Source organism: Amphiura filiformis, chromosome 4 (genome assembly GCF_039555335.1).
Source record: "Amphiura filiformis chromosome 4, Afil_fr2py, whole genome shotgun sequence".
NCBI lineage: Eukaryota > Metazoa > Echinodermata > Ophiuroidea > Amphilepidida > Amphiuridae > Amphiura > Amphiura filiformis.
Window position 1 is genome coordinate 43,517,543 of NC_092631.1, and position 20,934 is coordinate 43,538,476.

A 20,934-nucleotide genomic window follows, 5' to 3' on the forward strand; every position below is an offset into this window, starting at 1 on the left:
GCGCCTTTTATTATCGTCAATGCGTGTGTTAGCCAGCCGATCGTTATAGAGCGAAGCTTCACGCTGCTGGGACGTATAAATAAGACATAACTAAACACGAATAGGCAATATACACACAGTTCATACGTCACTTATTCAATGATATTTACATCAATATATGCTCGAGACGTGTCAGCCATCACTTAGTCGGTGAACTCCGGATTTATTATACAAACTTCTGGCTTAGTCTTAGTGCACCATTTGGGCATTATATTACAATCATGCAAAAAGAAAAAAGAAAAAACAAACAAACAAACAAAACAAAACAAAAATCGAGAAAAAAACAAGGGCGTCGCCGAGGAGCAAATCACACATTATGGCTTTATCGTATGAACAATGACAATAACATTAATAATAATAATAATAATAAACACAGATTTAACACAGCGCCCTATGCAGAAAAGCCTCAAGGCGCTTTACAGAGAAAACAATGCAAAACTTTAAAAACTACAAAATATAACTTAAACTTACACATGAAACAACATTGTACCAAAACAAATTTTCGTAAAAAAAAAAATGTATACCAAATGGCTCCAATTGGGGCATAATTTTGATCAAAATTCCAAATTCACAAGGGGTAAATCTAACTCGGACACCACGTGAAGCGCCGTGCAGTTTGTTTACCAATTGAATTTGGAACTTGTATGGTTTTAGTCCGGCTGCCAAACTCAATTTTGCCACAGAAGCTTGTTTTGGTGTCCATTGTTTTGATAGTTCGCTGAGATAAAGGTAGATTTTGTTTTTTGTAAAAAAAATAACGGCTTTATCCCCGATATATTCGCCTTGAAGCCATCGTACATTGCCAAATATTTTAAATTTGAAGATTCATGCACCATCAAGAACCTAGAGCATGTAGAGGAATAACTTTTTGTGGCCAAAAGTGTGATGGATGAATGTAATTTAGTAAAAGGACGCGATAAAAGAAAAGAAGTTCCATATAAACTATAAGGAGGTGCATTTGGATTGAAATCTAAAAATGATCCCAATTGGTATTAATTATTTATCAGTACCCGTCGAGCGCGAAGATTGTTTAAAATATGTTGATAGTTAATTTACTTACCGTGAAAAATTGCTATGGTCGAGGAACCTACAATCAACGAAATATGTCTTGGAACGCTTGCGTGTAAATAACGGAAAACTCTCACCCCCTCTCCCCCGTTCAATGTTGAGAAATGCCAATGTCTTCAGCGGTTTCCCAATGTGTTCCAACATTGATTGATGGGGAGAGGGAAGGGTAAATCATTGTTGTAGATGTCATGCTTGTTTCCAGGCAAAATATACGTCATTTCCATGATCATATGAAATTCGGCACGGGATTTCGACAGAGTGTACCAAGCGTTCTAAGGACTTTTTTCGTAGATTGTCTCTGCCGAATGCAAAATATTTCATCTAAATTTCGTTTTTGTCTCATAACTCAAAAACGGAATGTCGTATGAGCTTCACATTACACACGATGTGAGAGTGGATTATATGCTTTGGAATCATAGTAAAATTGTTGATAAAGAAATTGGTTTATTTAGGAAGTGGTCACTGTAATCACCCCCTATGCTAAAATACACACATTTCGCAATTATAGCTCTAAAATGCTCTAAAATGTCGTCTTTGTCCCATAGCTAAAAAAAGAATGTTGTATGAGCTTCATATTGCACAGGATTTGGAAGTAGACCATGTACTTAGGAATCATAATACAATTGTTGATAAAGAAATTGGTTGGTTCAGGGAGTGGACACTGAAACACCCCATACCCTAACATACACGCATTTAATGAAATTTTTATGCTATATCTCAAAACCGAGAAATCATATCACGGCTCTAAGCTGCATGATTCCGAGTTGTTTAATTTATTTTTAAAATTAATATTTAAAGTTCACCTTCATATCACTTGTCAGATAGGTGAACGAGCGTTAGAAAACAGAAAAATGAGTTTTAATTAAATACTAAAACCGCATGTACGTTAAGATTGTAAGGAAGCAAATAATAAACTACCACTATCTTCAGTAGATAGCATTAACGTGTTTTTGACATGATGTAACAACTATCTTCAGCAGATTTGTGCTTCACATTTTTGTGTATGGGGTGTGTGTATAATGTGGGGTGGGGGTGTGCGTGCGAGGTATTGGGCGTGGGATGTATGTGGGGTAGAGGAGGTTTGTAGGACTATTATAAGATCACATTTAAATCGAAAAGTATTTCATTTGGGGGCTTTTGGGAACGAAAGAAAGAAATAATTAAATTAATTAATCAAACATAGAGAGAGAAAGGAAGAAAGAAAGACAGAAAAAATAAATCAAAAATGTATACTTCATGAACTTATGATAAACAAATATTTTCAACGGGTTCACCGTCGCAAATAATAAATGAAACAGAAAAAGTAATACCGCCAGGGAATCGAACCCAGGACCTCATGTTTACAAGACCTATGCCTTAACCACTTAGCCAAGTGAGCTTCGTGATTAAGCTGCTTGCAATTTGAACCTGTAAGCGGTCACTTCAACCCTTTTCCACGTTCATGTTTTTATTTATTCCAAATGTCTTTCGTTTATTCATTCATTCATTCATTCATTCATTCATTCATTCATTCACTCATTCATTCATTCATTCATTCATTCAATCATTCATTCATTCATTCATTCATTCATTCAAATATAAAATATAACAGCTACGGAGCTTTTAAAGTGCCATCCTCAGGTCGATATCCAAAATTATGGAAGTCAACTTGCCACAAAACGCATCTGATTATGTCGACATTCTACATTTAGAAAGTCAACTTCTTAAGAAAACATGCATATCTCATCATGTTGACATCCCGAATTAGGTAGGTCAACTTGCCAAGAAAACTTATCTCATCATGTTAGCATCCAAAATTAGGTAAATCAACTTGTCAAGATAACATATCTCAACATGTTGACATCCCGAATTAGGTTAGTCAACTTGTCAAGAAAATATTTCTGATCTAGTCGACATCCACCTGTTTAAAAGTCGACATAAATGAGCATGATGTCTACATCTCAACTTTTTTTGAGAAAAGTGGGGGGGGATGAGGCTGTGGATCACGAAATGGCCCTTTAATAGGCGGGAATCGCGTAGGTGCTGCGCCCAGCTGTGTGTGTATGCCATTCTACATGTATATCAATCCACAATGTTATGAGTCCCGCCTATTATGAGCTGATCAGAGTATAACACAACATACATGAAGTAAGAAACAGGTTTCGATGGTGTACGTAGGTCTATTTTGTGTATATTGTGGCGGGACCGGAGACTGGTAGGGCTACTGGTTTAGTTTTATCACCACCACGGGTTCGTTGGTGTGGCAGAACACACCGTGTGGACTTTGACACAAACCTTATAGAGATAACAACACGTTTCACACATGTATTTTTTCTATTTCAATTGGTAGCTTTATTTACTCCCTTTTCTTCCTCACAACAAACTCTTCACAATCAATAATATCGCAATATAATACTAGACTGTGTGCCTACAGAATACCCCCGAGAATGCCAATAAATAACGATCAATCCAATAATACCGAAACCTCTGTGGAAAACAAAACACAGAGAAAAATATAAATAGTACCTTGTAAAAAATGACAAAACATGATAAATTTTAAATAAACATGACTAAACTGAGACTTCTGTACCAGCTGCACAACAATACATGGCAATTTTGCAGGCCTATACTAATTCAATATCATTTTGAGTTTATTGTGACAAACACAAACTCCGCTCGCTTGCACAGTTTTGATATTGAATTCATTATAGGCCTATGTTCACATCCAGGGATCATCATTCTTTCAAATTAACCACATAGGTTAACAAATCAACACACACAGATCCCGTCGCTTATATCAACCCATGATATATACTCGTCAGTCGTCATCACCAATTAATAATCACACAGTTTTCTATAATCATTTAATATTATCAAGCTCCGGCCTGCACACAGCTAGATCACCTGACAAGTTTTCTTCCAATACTCTCGTCATCATCAATTAATCATCACACACAGTTTTCTATTACGATTATTATCAAGTTCAGGTCTATCACACAGATCACCTGACAAGTTTTCTTCCAATTGTTATGTAACGCATCACACAGCGAAAATCGTTACTAATCACACAGCTTATATCATTATTAACACTGACCATGGAAGAAGAGCATTGCCACTTTAAAAAATAGAAGTCTCAGTATCATGTTTTAAGCACTGTACATGTAATCAAGAAAAGACATAAAAACACATAATAACATGCACTTACCAATACCAATCATCCATAATAAATAAACACAAGTCCTAGATAACTAGGCGGCAAGTACTGAGTGTTTGGAATAAACACACTAATCGTTGGCAGGAATGAATACTGAGGCAGTTTGTTGTAATATAAAAGTATAAAAGATATGTCCAGAATACAAAAAATAGTTTCTATAAAAGGCACAATTTGGCATGTGAAAGCACACGTTTCTGAGCTGCAAGAATATCAGCTTAGTCAACAAGATCAATAAGTTTATGTCATAAACCAAACAAAATAAGATGTAAAAAGATCCTATCCAAACTTGACCAAGATTTCACTTTGGTTCAAATAATTTAACAAAAAATAATAATGCTTTTGTTTATCAAATGGAATGCCTCATGTATGAATACAAAAAATATCAAATATGGAAATAAATATAAACTATGTACTATTAACAACTCTGATAGACCTTGCAAAACCTGAGTTTAAAATGTCCCATGAATACAAATGCAAAGCCTCTAAAAAGTGTGTTTGTGAATCACAAAAGTTGCATGAACACACAAGTTTTTTAGACATTTAAATATGATAAAACAATGTTTACAAAATATCTTAGCATGAGCAGAGTTACAAATTATAACAAAAAATATTAATGAAGAAACAAATCCAATGAAAGACAGCCCAATTTGACACGATCACCACCCTATTAATATAACAGCAAAATCATTCATTCCCTCCCGTGCATAACCAATGCTAAATATCCCGAACAAATTTATAATTGAACTCCATTCATACTAAGATACTAGACCTGAAGAATAAAATCTCGTAAACCACTTCGAATTATAAAACAACAAGGCCTGGTACATGTAAGTTTCATCTGACTAAGGCACAATATTTTAATCTAAACATGAGATGAAATCAACTAAGTAAAAAATCACAAAGGCCGAAAAGTTAACAAATATTTCATTTCATCATCAAAAAATCCACAAGTTGTTTTTATAAAAACACACTTTGAGATAAATAGAACTCCAGCTGTGCAATCAATGCAATGTATGCTTTTGGTAATTAGGTTGAAAAGAACAAAGGAATTGACATGCATGACTCATGGCTTATGTCAACACACACAGATCTGTTGCGTCACAGCAAAACTTTCATCACACAGCAAAATACAAGAAAAAGTATAACTTAAACACGCTTGATTTCAGCCAAATTAATTCGTATAGGTGCTGGAATTGCACCAAACTTCTCTGAAACTATCATAGATTGGCATGGTAGCCATAAATTTTAATGACAAAATGAAAAAAAAGAAGCAATTTTGGAAGTTTTAAATCATCATCTCAATGGCAATGAAATTGTGCACTAAGACCATACACTGAAACTACTGCACTCATGCTCTTAGGCAAAAGTTTTATAACATGGCCTAATTTTGGAGATCTATAATATTATAATACAGAAGTTAAAGACTTACCAGTATTATCCCAGGCACAAAATATAAAATCTTTCCAGCACACAGCTCCTCACACAGTTCTAACTTGGTAAACTTTCTGCCCACACAGAGCTCCCACACAGTATAAATCTAGTAAATTAAGTAACTTTTCCCTCACATAGAGTCCACACAGTATCAAATCTAGTAATTAAGTAACTTTTCTCTCACATAGAGTCCACACAGTATGAATCTTTCTGGGTGTGCAACTGGGTTTTGATAAGGCCTAATTTGCATAATTGGGGCAGTATAATTGGGGGCAGTATAATTGGGGTGTTTCTAATAATTGGTAGACAGTGGTTTTATTTTATGCATTAAAGAGATAACTTTCAATATCCCATTACACAGCCCCCCTCCCAGAGTGTGACGTCCTCGGCACACACACATTGTCACAACTGGGAGGCCAGACTAATGGGTATTGAAAAGTACCTTATTCTCCAGGTCTAGCTTACCTTAAAACTACTCATACAGAAAAACAAAAAACAAAAAACCAAAAAAAACACAAGTGAAACATAACATAATATTAATCCCAACATAGTTCCAATCTTAGTCCTTTCTGGTCAGTGTCCATTCTGTTACTTCTTTGATTTCCTCAAACTCTAACAGTAGGGCGTATTTCTTCACGACATATCCTGGGTTCACAAGAGTTGGTGTGACGGTCTTGCCATCCATGAGGAACATATTTCCACCTATACTTGAACACTTCGCTTTGCTTTTAATTTCTTCTTTGCGTTCACTCTCACTGTCACTGCTACTGCTGCTGCTTGAACTGCTACTGCTACTGTCGCTGTCACTCCCGCTGTCGTCCTCCTTCTTTTCCTTCTCTACCACCCTTTTATCCCCCACACAGTCCGTCGTCTTCCTTTCTACTTCTGGTACTCCTCTATATTTCCTTTCCAATCTGCCAAACTCCTCTTCCGTCTCCTCTTCGTATCCCTTTAGTCTCTTTATTTGTGCTTCACTCTGTTGTAATCTTCGTTTTAGGTCTGTTACATGATCAGGGTTTGGTTTGCTGTTACGGGGCTTATATGTAGGTCTTGGCTTTGGTGAGGGGCAGTCAGCTGCCACGTGCCCGATTCCTCGACATGCATAGCATCGCCGCTCAGAGCGAGGCGTGCCCCAGCCAGCTGCTCTTCCTCTCAAGTCATGTCGCCTCTACATGTACCTCGATTCATTATCTGCATTAAAAAAACCACACAGGAATGCCATGATAAGTAAATCACATTTGATAACACATTTTTTTTTCTATCTACAAAAAACACACAGAATACATTAATCACATTTTCAACACATGTCAATTTATAACACAATATCTATCGGCATAAAAAAACCCACCAGAAATGCCAGATAAATCAATTACATTTTCAACACATGTTGTTTGATAACACATTATTTTCACACAGACATCAATAAGTATATCTACTAGTGTGCCGGGTAGTTCTTGCTGGGTTTCGGCGGCCCAGAGGTGGGATTGATTCAGGGGCTTCTTGACACACATACGCAGGGGCAGGATCAGGGGCCTTTACACTCTTGGTCTCACTCTCTTTTGTTGCACTACTAATGACAATCCCATTATCGCCATCACTCTTACTCTTGTCACCTTTACCACTTTCACCCTTCACGTGGTTCATATCAGCACTCTCTACTGGCACAGGTGCTTCATGTTTCCACGCTTTTAACGAGGGGCCCATATAAGGTTTCAGACGATCCGCATGTACCACTTGGAGCTTACCCCTTGCTGTTTTCTGAATTCTGTAAGTGACGTCTGACAGCACAGTTACCACTAAGAAAGGACCTTCCCATGGCAACATCAATTTAGAGGACAAATTTGGTTTTCTAGCCTTGCGGAACAACCATACAAATTCACCCTCTTTATAGACTGGACCACAAATCTTTCTATCATAGAATCGCTTCTGCCGATTGGCACTGGCATGCAAAGCGTGTCGGGCCCTCTCGTGCATTTCTCGAATCTTATCTCGTAACTCTTCAGCATAGTATGTGGTAAACTCAGTTTCACCAGGGGGTGAATCGAACATCATGTCAATAGGGGTAGCCACGTCACGTCCTAACATCATCATGTTAGGAGTCTCACCTGTCGAAGCCTGTACACTAGACCGGTAAGCCATACCAACAAATGGTATATATTCATCCCAATCCTTCTGATTCTGGTGAGGCAGTATCATGAGGGAGACAGCATTGACAATGGTTCTGTTATAGCGCTCAACTAGCCCATCAGATTTCGGATTGTAAGGGGTGGTACGGGTTTTCCGAATACCTAATATTCGGCACATCTTCTGAAACACTGCAGATTCAAAATTACGTCCTTGATCAGAATGTAATTCAAGGGGCACCCCAAATCTACAAACAAACTCTTCCACAAGTTTGGACGCCACAGTTTCAGCCTGTTGGTCTGGAATGGAGTAGGCCTCCATCCACTTTGTCCAATAATCCCCTACCACCAAGATATACACATTACCATGGTGTGTCTCTGTGAGTGGACCAAGCACATCTATGGCAATTCGCTCTAAGGGTCCACCTACCCGAACTTGCTGTAAAGGCGCCCTATGTTTCTTTGGCGTTCCTTTCTTACGAGCACATTGGACACACTGCCTTAAGTAAGACCTTACATCTGCACTCATGCCAACCCAATAATACCTGTCTCTAACCTTGGGCATAGTCTTTTCTCTACCTAAGTGACCTGCAGTCTTGTCTGAATGCAACATATCTAGAGCTTGTTTACGGAAAGAACGGGGAAGCACTATTTTCCACTTAAACTCTTTACCACCATCACTCTCCCAACGCTTCACTAAGACACCCTCTTGCACTGACAACATATCCCATTGGCTCCAGTAACTCTTTAAGATTGGGGATTATCTGACACAGTGTTCCACTCAGGCCTATCCCCCTCCTCTTTCCAATGCAACACAGGGGCCATAGTCTCATCCGACAGTTGGGCTTCACGCAGGGATTTAAATGACACTTCGGGAATACACTGAACTCTACGAATAGGAATTTCTCCTTCCTCATTTGTTACACTCACAACTTCATCATCGGACAAATCAGACTCACTTGTGGTAACCCATTCACTTTCACCTGATGTATCTGTATCCCACAACCTTTTATGTGGCTTTTCCCTCACAGTAACCCATTCACTTTCACTTTCAGAGGCATCTGTATCCTGCAACCTTTCGTCTGGCTTCTTTAAATCATCTACCACAATCATTTTTATCATTTCTAGTTCACACACAGTTTGCACACCCATATCCCTAGTTCTTTCCTTTTTCGCTCTACCAAACAAAATTTCTGCCTCAACTCTGTCTTCCTCCCTCTCTTCTCTTTCTTTTGCTAACAATCCATCCCACCTTCCACACTGTTTGCACGGCCTCCGTGACAGCCCATCAGCATTTTGATGTTGTTTACCGGCCCTATGTTCTATCGTTAAATTGAAACTAGCACAAACTTCCAACCATCTTGCTAATTGCTGCTCCGGGTTTTTGAAGTTAAACAACCATCTCAAAGACCCATGATCAGTGCGCACGGTAACTGCCCGGCCTCCAAAATAATGCCTATATTTCTTCAAAAATTCAACCACCGCCAAAAGTTCGCGGCGAGTCACACAGTAATTTCTCTCCTCTTTACTCAAGGACTTACTTCCATATGCTACAACTTTCTCTTGCCCATCTTGAATTTGGGATAGCACACAGCCAATTGCATAGTTACTGGCATCAGTATCTAGAATATAGCCACCAGTTTCCCTTGGATAAGCTAGAATCGGAGCAGAAATTAGTGCTGTCTTGAGCTTATTAAATGCTTCTTCACACTCATCATTCCACTCAAAAATAGCACTCTTCTCAGCTACTCTATGCAATGGCCTGGCAATTTTTGCATACTTAAACACGAAACGCCTATAATACCCTGTGGTACCTAAGAAACTTCTCACTTGCGTCTTTGTAATAGGTGTTGGCCAATCACTAATTGCCTCAATCTTGTCAGGATCAGTGTGAATGCCTTCACTCGAAACAACATGACCCAGATAATGTACCTTCGTCTGAAAAAGATTACACTTAGAAGGTTTCAACTTCAACCCAGCGGTTCGGAACCTCGTTAGAACTTCTCTCAACCGATCAAGTGATTCTTGCACTGTTCGCCCAAAAACAATGACGTCATCTAAATAAACTAACAAAGTTTCCCACCTTAATCCTGCCAACACATAATCCATCAATCTTTCAAACGTTGAGGGCGCATTACATAATCCGAAAGGAGGACATTCCATTCATACAACCCACTCGTTGTGACAAATGCGGACTTAGCTCTAGCATCGTCATCCATCTCAACTTGCCAGTAACCTGCGGCAAGATCTAAAGTTGAAAAGTACTTTGCACCACCTAACGAATCTAACGAATCATCTATACGAGGAAGTGGATACGCGTCCTTCACACTTAATTCATTTAAACGGCGAAAATCTAAACATACCCTCTGAGTACCATCTTTCTTTCCAACCAACACAACTGGACTTGCCCAAGCACTATCTGATGGACGGATTAAGTTTCTCTCTAACAATTCATTCACTTGTCTTTCAACTTCCTTTCTTTGCTCAGGTGAAGAGCGTCGCAAAGGTTGTCTAACTGGGGCTGCATCTTTGGTATCAATACGATGTTTTATTAGACTAGTACGACCAATATCAAACTCACCACTAGAGAACACATCTTGATTTTCAATAACCAATTTCACCACTTCACTAATTTCGTTCTCATTTAAGTCTTTAGTACACCGCTCTATCATATCACACAGATATTCTGGCAAGTCACTTTTTATATCATTAGCATGTTCCTCTGCTGCATGCATAACTTGAACATCATTATCATGTACATAATACATTCTGGCCAACACCGTACCTGCTTTAATCACATACTCATCCTGCCACACATTCATTACTTTCACTGGTACTAAACGGGACTCAGTTTCAACCAGACTGCGAGCAACAAAGATTCCGTTCTCTAACAACATCCCTCTATCTATGGACTCGACAATACCAAACTTTGCACGACCACAATCACCACTCGCATGACAAGGAATGATCAACTCATGTTCACCAGGTATTATGATGTCACTATCCGCCATTATTCTTGCATATAAGGGCCTGTCATCACGAGTCCGACAATCAATTCTCTCCTTTCCAATTACTAACTGGAGTTTGTCAAAATCAATTTGTGCACAAGCTTTACGCAAGAAATTAAGGCCTAACAAATTGTCACTCACAGGTGCTACATATACTGGAATTTGCAATCTACAATTTCCCACCTGTATATTCATATTAGCCACACCATCAATTTGTACCTTACTACCATCAGCTTGTTTTAACACAACATTCCTTGACATTAATTTGGGCCGTCTACTTTCAGGAATACACAAGTACTGTTCAGATTTCAAAATCACTCGTGACGCACCACTGTCCAAACAAAACATTATTTTCTCACCCTGCACATTAGCTGAGACCCACAATTCATTAATTTCAGAATACTCCTCAATCTCATCTTTTGTATCAAAATACTCAGCTCCAATTAATCTGACAAACTCGTCGCTCTCACCCTCTACATTATTCACACGCTCCGATTCTCTATTTACTGTGTCAGTGGTGCCTGATACTGATTGATTGGCTGTCTCTGGCTGGCCTCTCTCATTGTCTGGGGCCTCCCCTTGGACCAGTGGTTTAGCCTCCCTCGTTTCCCGACTTGGGACAGTTTCGTGAACGGTGCCCCTCTTCATGGCATACGAAACACAATGGTGGATATCCACATTCTCTCCATCCATGACCGGGGCTATTACAATTCATACATAGCATCTTAGGCCTACTGTCTTTTCCTGATTTATAAGGACAATTCGGTCTCACATGCCCAGGTTCACCACACTGATAACACAACACTGGCCCAGTCTGAGGTTTTCTAATTTCATTTCCACCTCCCGATCTAAAAGGACAATTGGGTCTCACATGCCCAGGTTCGCCACAGTGATAGCATGTCACTGACCCAGTCTGAGGTATTCTATTTTCATTTACATGAAACTGTGAGGGCCTAACATAAGAGCCTGTAGGCCTACTTGTTACAGCTGGAGTTTCATACGCATTTCGGGCTGACTCAATCAGCGTGCGCACCTTAACATCACTGAGCAACTTCTGTATAATTCTTTCTTCCAACTCCTCACCTTCAGTTTCACACAGCTTTTCGTCTACAGGTTCTACCCCAGATTTCCTTACAAACGACACATGTTTTTCACGTCTTCTCACAGGCGCATGTTCAATTTCTTCGTCCCTCTTATGATATGACTCTAAAAACTCTGCCTTATCAATAGCCTGTTTTAGGCTAGCAAACTCCGCACCAAACACTACATCTCTGATATCTTTATTATGTAAGGCTAACGTAAAGCTATTCAAGCTCATTTCTTCTCTCGTCGCCTTACTATTTGCATCTTTGCCTCTAAAGGCTAACGATGCCAACTTCTTGGTTCTATTGCCTAACTCACGTGCACTTTCCCCCGGTTTTTGCTTCACTTGATTCAACTCCATTATGTAACTACTCTTACACTCTCTCGGACCAAACTATCTTTCTAGCACCTCCACAAGATCTACATATGTACAAGTACGGGGTGTCACATCATCAGTTGTTAACCTGTTCAGTGCATCATCCTGACAGCATGAAAACAACTGAAATGCAGCCTCTTTATCAGACCATCTATTGTACTCGCGGCATGCTTCAAACTGGGACAGAAAATCTGCCAACACACCCTTGCCATCATATTTCTGAGGCCTCATTCGAGCACTTGTAGGCCTACTCACTTTTTCACTTTCGCTTTCACTCATACTAGTACTGTGAGATTGTTTCATTTCAATTTCCCGCTTCTTACGCCCTTTTCTTTGTTTCTTTTGGGGACCTAATTTCTTTCCGACACCTTTGCTTTTACCCTCTACCTCACTTTCACTCGTACTAGTATACTTGGCAGGTTTCTTGGTCTGCACATCTCGCTCACACAGTTTTCCCGAACTCAATTGAGATTCTAATCTTTTCAGACTACCATAGATCTTTTCACTTGCTTCACTTGATTCACTAAGTGTACTTCCCCGTTTTTCTTGTAACCGCTTTTCAAGCAATGCAAGATTTGAGTCGAAGTCACTGTCTTCTTTCTCAAATTGCCTCATTCTCTCTTTCCTTGCAAGTTCCTCTCTCTGACGAAACTCTCTAAACCTCAACTTTGCCTTTCTTTGCATTGTCTTCTCCCATTCTTTTGTCTGCTCCTCTTCCTTACTTTCAAATTCTATTCGCTCTTGTTGAGTCTTTTTTTTTTTACTATGGATGCACTCTTCCAACTCCCATTCAACTGTTTGCTTCTCTGTTTGGACATCTTTCAATTCCGCCTTCATTCCTTTCACCCTTCCCAACAACTGTACTCTTTCCTGTTCTGCTTCCCTAACAACACGCCTTAACTCTTCTACAGTACTATGAATATGTCTAACCAATGCATTTTGTTCATCTATCTCTGACGTCTTAGATCTAGCCTCCCTAGCAAGTCTCATAGCTTCCTCTTCCAGCACATCATTTAATTTTCTCAAGTCTCTCTTCTCCTTCTCAAGTTCATCATTTTGTCTTTCCAACATCTCTCTCTCACTCACAAGTCTTTGTCTTGATTGCTTGCTTGTACGCAACTCATGCCTTTCTCTATCACTGTCACTATTTGCCTTAGACTTTCTTACATATGCCTCTTCTCTACTTCTAGTTGACCTCAGGTTATAACGACTAAATCTCTCCTTTGATCTCTCACTCTCCAAATCACTCTCTTTGGAACTCACTCCTTCAGAGTCATTGTGCGCAATGGTCTCAGAGGCCTTACTATCCACTGCACCCGACTCTGCGCCTCTAACCTCCGTTTCATCATGCACAGAACCCTCCGTTTCCATTATTCCAGTTTCACTCTCTTTATCTGCACTCATGGCTCACAGAGTCCATTAAACTTTAGACTGTCACACCCGGGGTTCTTTTGTTCTCACAAAGTATAATACCAAACGCCTGTGTACTCTAAGTTAATTAATTCTCTTGTTTTAAATATCTTCTATTAAACAACATTTGGTTTGACCAGTACTCTCAGTTCACTTAGTTTCCACACAGACACATGCACGAAGCAATTATTTTCTCTCATCCATTGAGTTTACACACAGACGCATGCACAAATCAACTATTTTCCCTCATCCACTGAGTTTACACACAGATAACACACAGTTTTTCTCATCACGGAATCTACACACAGTTACTTGATCTTTATCTCTAAGGTTGTGTCTACAAATTTAACACGATCCCACCGCTGCCACCATTTGTGGCGGGACCGGAGACTGGTAGGGCTACTGGTTTAGTTTTATCACCACCACGGGTTCGTTGGTGTGGCAGAACACACCGTGTGGACTTTGACACAAACCTTATAGAGATAACAACACGTTTCACACATGTATTTTTTCTATTTCAATTGGTAGCTTTATTTACTCTCTTTTCTTCCTCACAACAAACTCTTCACAATCAATAATATCGCAATATAATACTAGACTGTGTGCCTACAGAATACCCCCGAGAATGCCAATAAATAACGATCAATCCAATAATACCGAAACCTCTGTGGAAACAAAACACAGAGAAAAATATAAATAGTACCTTGTAAAAAATGACAAAACATGATAAATTTTAAATAAACATGACTAAACTGAGACTTCTGTACCAGCTGCACAACAATACATGGCAATTTTGCAGGCCTATACTAATTCAATATCATTTTGAGTTTATTGTGACAAACACAAACTCCGCTCGCTTGCACAGTTTTGATATTGAATTCATAATAGGCCTATGTTCACATCCAGGGATCATCATTCTTTCAAATTAACCACATAGGTTAACAAATCAACACACACAGATCCCGTCGCTTATATCAACCCATGATATATACTCGTCAGTCGTCATCACCAATTAATAATCACACAGTTTTCTATAATCATTTAATATTATCAAGCTCCGGCCTGCACACAGCTAGATCACCTGACAAGTTTTCTTCCAATACTCTCGTCATCATCAATTAATCATCACACACAGTTTTCTATTACGATTATTATCAAGTTCAGGTCTATCACACAGATCACCTGACAAGTTTTCTTCAATTGTTATGTAACGCATCACACAGCGAAAATCGTTACTAATCACACAGCTTATATCATTATTAACACTGACCATGGAAGAAGAGCATTGCCACTTTAAAAAATAGAAGTCTCAGTATCATGTTTTAAGCACTGTACATGTAATCAAGAAAATACATAAAAACACATAATAACATGCACTTACCAATACCAATCATCCATAATAAATAAACACAAGTCCTAGATAACTAGGCGGCAAGTACTGAGTGTTTGGAATAAACACACTAATCTTTGGCAGGAATGAATACTGAGGCAGTTTGTTGTAATATAAAAGTATAAAAGATATGTCCAGAATACAAAAAAATAGTTTCTATAAAAAGGCACAATTTGGCATGTGAAAGCACACGTTTCTGAGCTGCAAGAATATCTGCTTGGTCAACAAGATCAATAAGTTTTTGTCATAAACCAAACAATTTATGATGTAAAAAGATCCTATCCAAACTTGACCAAGATTTCACTTTGGTTCAAATAATTTAACAAAAAATAATACTGCTTTTGTTTATCAAATGGAATGCCTCATGTATGAATACAAAAAAAATATCAAATATGGAAATAAATATAAACTATGTACTATTAACAACTCTGATAGACCTTGCAAAACCTGAGTTTAAAATGTCCCATGAATACAAATGCAAAGCCTCTAAAAAGTGTGTTTGTGAATCACAAAAGTTGCATGAACACACAAGTTTTTTTAGACATTTAAATATGATAAAACATTGTTTACAAAATATCTTAGCATGAGCAGAGTTCCCAATCATCCCAAAAAAAATATTAATGAAGAAACAAATCCAATGAAAGACAGCCCAATTTGACACGATCACCTCCCTATTAATTTAACAGCAAAATCATTCATTCCCTCCCGTGCATAACCAATGCTAAATATCCCGAACAAATTTATAATTGAACTCCATTCATACTAAGATACTAGACCTGAAGAATAAAATCTCGTAAACCACTTCGAATTATAAAACAACAAGGCCTGGTACATGTAAGTTTCATCTGACTAAGGCACAATATTTTAATCTAAACATGAGATGAAATCAACTAAGTAAAAAATCACAAAGGCCGAAAAGTTAACAAATATTTCATTTCAATAATCAAAAAATCCACAAGTTGTTTTTATAAAAACACACTTTGAGATAAATAGAACTCCAGCTGTGCAATCAATGCAATGTATGCTTTTGGTAATTAGGTTGAAAAGAACAAAGGAATTGACATGCATGACTCATGGCTTATGTCAACACACACAGATCTGTTGCGTCACAGCAAAACTTTCATCACACAGCAAAATACAAGAAAAAGTATAACTTAAACACGCTTGATTTCAGCCAAATTAATTCGTATAGGTGCTGGAATTGCACCAAACTTCTCTGAAACTATCATAGATTGGCATGGTAGCCGTAAATTTTAATGACAAAATGAAAAAAAGAAGCAATTTTGGAAGTTTTAAATCATCATCTCAATGGCAATGAAATTGTGCACTAAGACCATACACTGAAACTACTGCACTCATGCTCTTAGGCAAAAGTTTTATAACATGGCCTAATTTTGGAGATCTATAATATTATAATACAGAAGTTAAAGACTTACCAGTATTATCCCAGGCACAAAATATAAAATCTTTCCAGCACACAGCTCCTCACACAGTTCTAACTTGGTAAACTTTCTGCCCACACAGAGCTCCCACACAGTATAAATCTAGTAAATTAAGTAACTTTTCCCTCATATAGAGTCCACACAGTATCAAATCTAGTAATTAAGTAACTTTTCTCTCACATAGAGTCCACACAGTATGAATCTTTCTGGGTGTGCAACTGGGTTTTGATAAGGCCTAATTTGCATAATTGGGGGCAGTATAATTGGGGGCAGTATAATTGGGGTGTTTCTAATAATTGGTAGACAGTGGTTTTATTTTATGCATTAAAGAGATAACTTTCAATATCCCATTACAATATGTAGGCCCCACCCCATATTGGATTTTTTTAAACACTTCAACATGTACATGTAATATATACAAATGGTACGGTAATGAAAAGTAAACCCAAAGTTATACTAAAGTAATTTACAAACATGTATGTAATTTCAATGTGCACTAATTTGGACACCAATTCAACACAATTTGAAAGGGGTATTCCGTGATCCACGCTTTGTACAGAAATATTCAGATTTTTATCATTTGTATACCACTTGAAAACTCTGGCAGAACTGTTTCTGTATAAAATAATTCTTGCCGATTAATTCATTTAGCAAGCATATCGTCAAACTTGTTCGCCAAATTACAACACAGCAAGTGGCATATGGGGCATATAAATACACATAGAGGCTGTATCAAAATGATACCAGTACTTATCAATTTTGATGTTGATTGATAAGCGTACATGCTTATTTTATTCTTGCAAACAAACAATCTGATCAATTGAAGTTGTGAGATTTAAGCTTTTGCTCCTGGATATCTACTGACAAATGTCATAAAAAGTGAATGCTATAGGATTGTGAAATACTCCTTTAACATAATTATTATGTCACATTTAAGGTCCGTTCATACTAAGTTGCGATGCCGATATATCGATTACTTTTTGCCGCAACTCAACGCAACTCGTCGCATTTCGAAGTTAAAATGTATTTAACTTCATTGCGATATCGCAATGCAGTATTTTGCAGTACCGTGCAGTGCGGCAACGCACCGCATCGCAAAGCAACGCATCGCAAATGCGGTGGTAGTATGAACGGACCTTTAGTGATGTAGGCCTATGCACTTGAATGTTACCCATGAAAATAAAAAGTAAAGGTTAAGTTGTACATGTTAACGATCTAAATAATACAATTTAAATATTACACCACTTTATCACCAATGCATCATTTTTACAAAAAAAAAGTAATTTAAGCCCTTAGCTCCAATGTGCTCTGTTCTATTTCAGATGCCATTTTCCCGGGGGGGGGGGGCACTCCCTATCTGAAATGGCAGGGATGTGCCTCGGCCATGTAGAAAGTAGGGGCATTCAGGCCAAATGTACAATTACAAAAATATGGGGTCATTCAGTACACAACCTGAATAAAAATGGGGTCATTCGGTATGAAACTTTGAAAAAAGGATGGTCATTGGGGTAACAAAAAGTAAAATGGGAGTCATTGAGTACAGGATTGCCAAAAGAGTATCATTAAGTACACATAAATAAGTGCCAAACTGCGTAAAAACAACTTGGCCACCTTGGAAATGTGAAAAATCTCATTATTTCTGGAGGAGAACACAAATACCACCTAAATTTGGGAATTAAAAGGGGGGTCTTTGGGAATAGCAGGAAATAGAAAAAGGGGGTCATTGAGTACATGATTTTTTTTAAAGGGGGGTCATTGGGTAATAGGTAGGACCATAACACAAAAAGGGGGTCATTGGGTACAAGCCGGATGCATATCTGTCATGGAAGTGCCCCCCCCCCCCGAGGCCATTTTACCCAAAAATGGTTTAAACTTGATAAATTTGTGTTTGTGGGATATTTCAATCTGTTGGCGTTGAAGATGCTGCTGGATATAAATTTGTATCTGCGGAATATTCCAATTTCTGTTGGTTTTGATTCTTGAAGATGATGCTGTGGAAGGCTGTTGTGTAGAGTGTGAATGAGATGACTACTGTGTATATATTGTGGATGAGATGACCACTGTGAACTTCTGGCAAATCCAGAACAATCAGAACACCTTACTTATCTCTCATTGCAAATTTAAGAAGTTCATGGACATTTGGTAACTTGGTATTAAACTTCAACTTCAACTTCCAGACCACTACACTATCAATCTGTCAACACTCATAATATTGAAACTGATTATCATTCCCAGGTAACAAAACCCTCCACTATGGGCTACAGAACACAGTCTTATAAATAATTTCATGTGGAATGAGGCTAATATCCTATCCCCACCTCAAACTAGAAATCTCACTGCTGCATATATTTATGAACTATGTCATGAGGAGTGAGGTTATCTTAGGAGCTGGCAGTAGTCTGCATTAGTGCATTTCTATTACTGAGATACCATGCATTATTATTCTACAAAATATCTTTAGTGATTACAAAGCAAGAGCATTTGCAAAAGAAGCTCGACTTGGAGCTACTTAGGTTCAAGGGTCAAATTTTATTTCAAGGTCTAAACTGAATGTATATATTCACTCAGGTGTACCTGAGCGAAAAAACACGGTAAACTACAAAGAAACAATAGTCATCAAGGTTGCCCTCAGGGCTACATAGAAACAAAATAATGCCACATGATGCAGTCATGTCTACAGTAGAATTCATCTCGACCTTTGCAGGACTTGAACCCCATTAAAAGCTAATAAACCAAGATAACACTCATTGAAACAGCTCAACTGATTAAATCGGATCTTCTCTGGTTGTGCACAAGTGTCTGTTTTACATGTGCGATATCGCAATAAAGCTAATATTATAGCTTTAGTTGGGTAACCGATTATAAAGGAAACGAAAGGAAACAATGGTATGTGTACCTTTGTTCACGAAATGAGACAATGGCGTGCTTTTTGTAAACCAGCATTCTTGAAAATGAGCAACATAATGATTGTTGACTTGGAAATAATTTCTTCATATTTTTGGTGTTATTTGTCGTTTACATATCCTTCCTAAAACACAAAAGTGCGACCCTCTCCAAACACCTAAATTAGCTAAAAATTTAGGACATGTTACAAAACTATATTTTCTAGAATTTCATAGAATAATTTAAATGTAGCTTGTACCGTTTTTTTGTGTCATTCTTCAGAACGGAGCGGTCCGTTACCAATATAACTCAATATTTTCGGTCAAATCTCCATTCAATTAACACGGGGAGTTGGCTAGCTATGAGCTAGCTATGCTTTGCCCTCACTCATATTCTACGAAAGTGCGACTATTTCTGAACATCTAACCTAGCTGTAATTTTAGGTCATGTTAGAGAAATATACTTGCTAGAAGTTTCGAGAATAAATTAAATATTGGCTGGTTATTTTTCACACAGTGATGTTAACTAGTCAAGTGCCCATTCTTCCAACATACATCATTTGTAGAGGTCACGCGTCAATGGTGAGAGCACTGTGTATTGTGTATAGGAAAATGGACAGTAACTGCAGTATGAGGTAATAATTGCGGGTAAATATTTAAGGTAAAAGTATGCAATGGGTGACGAGCTGTCTGTAAGTATTTCATTAAAAAAAAAAGAAATAATAACATTGCCATAGCAGCTTATAATAACCTAAATCAAGTTTTCGAAAATAAGAATGTAACGCTCAAAAACAAACTGAGAATTTTCAACACGCACGTAGAAAGTATATTCTTGTACAACGGCGGACTATGGACAATAAAAAAATCAACCGAGGAAGAAATTGACACTTTCCAAAGATCTCTCCTGAGAAGGCTATTAGAGATCAAATGGCCAAAGACAATTTCAAATCAAGAACTTTACGAGAAAACCAAGGAAACAAAATGGAGCAATAAAATCAAGAAAAGGTGGCTCCTTGGGTTAGGACACCTCCTGAGACTACCTGATGATACCCCAGCCCAACAAAGCAAGCTCTTCAAGAATACGAACGACACGTAAAACGACCAAGAGGGAAACCAAAAACTACGTGGATATCAGCAATTCAAAATGAGCTGAAAGAAATCAAAGAAGACTTAACCATAAAGAAAGCGACTGAACTTTCGAGAGAGAGAGAGAGAGAGAGAGAGAGAGAGAGAGAGAGAGAGAGAGAGAGAGAGAGAGAGAGAGAGAGAGAGAGAGAGAGAGAGAGAGAGAGAGAGAGAGAGAGAGAGAGAGAGAGAGAGAGAGAGAGAGAGAGAGAGAGAGAGAGAGAGAGAGAGAGAGAGAGAGAGAGAGAGAGAGAGAGAGAGAGAGAGAGAGAGAGAGAGAGAGAGAGAGAGAGGGAGAGGAGATCACTGGGCCAAACGTATCAGGTGAATGATTACCGTTTTATCATGAATAAGTTTGTTTGAT

The 20,934-nt window shown here is 38.2% G+C and overlaps 1 long non-coding RNA gene across 1 annotated transcript; it reads right to left on the minus strand.

Annotated features, from left to right (window-relative positions):
• Window positions 1-3,072: 3,072 nt before the first annotated feature.
• LOC140150915 (uncharacterized) lies at window positions 3,073-16,925 on the minus strand. The gene is made up of 3 exons (XR_011858869.1): window positions 16,558-16,925; window positions 5,730-6,922; window positions 3,073-3,573 (listed from the first exon to the last, which is right to left on the minus strand). It is a non-coding gene; the product is annotated as an uncharacterized lncRNA (long non-coding RNA).
• Between the last annotated feature and the right edge of the window lie 4,009 nt (window positions 16,926-20,934).